Source organism: Sinocyclocheilus anshuiensis, unplaced genomic scaffold (genome assembly GCF_001515605.1).
Source record: "Sinocyclocheilus anshuiensis isolate Anshui unplaced genomic scaffold, SAMN03320099.WGS_v1.1 scaffold3199, whole genome shotgun sequence".
NCBI lineage: Eukaryota > Metazoa > Chordata > Actinopteri > Cypriniformes > Cyprinidae > Sinocyclocheilus > Sinocyclocheilus anshuiensis.
Window position 1 is genome coordinate 406,580 of NW_015544133.1, and position 370 is coordinate 406,949.

The 370-nt window shown below is 58.9% G+C and overlaps 1 protein-coding gene across 2 annotated transcripts in view; it reads right to left on the minus strand.

Moving 5' to 3' along the window:
• The window catches only part of LOC107694911 (cell death activator CIDE-3-like), a 29,188-nt gene that overhangs the window by 10,530 nt on the left and 18,288 nt on the right, over nt 1-370 (minus strand). The window lies entirely within an intron of this gene.

Consider the following 370-nt stretch of genomic DNA (forward strand, 5'->3'; position numbering starts at 1 on the left):
GCGAGTTGCGACATGCGACGGGAGCGTAGACCACCTTGTCGGTTGATGTACGCAATGGTCGCTGTGTTGTCCGTTCGGACCAGCACGTGCTTGCCTCGTAAGCGCCCTTTGAGACGGTTCAAGGCAAGGTGCACTGCCAACAACCAACAACTCTTGATGTGCCAGTGCAGCTGCTGGCCTGTCCAAACCCCTGAGACTGCATGCCCGTTGTATGTTGTATGTTGGTGGAGGCATCCGTGTAGACCACAGCATGCCTGGAGATCTGCTCTAGGGGCACCCCTGCCCGGAGGAATGCAAGATCTGACCACGGGGTGAAGGTTTGGCGACAGGCCGGTGTAACTTGGACCCGGTGAGTGCCGCGCTTCCACGC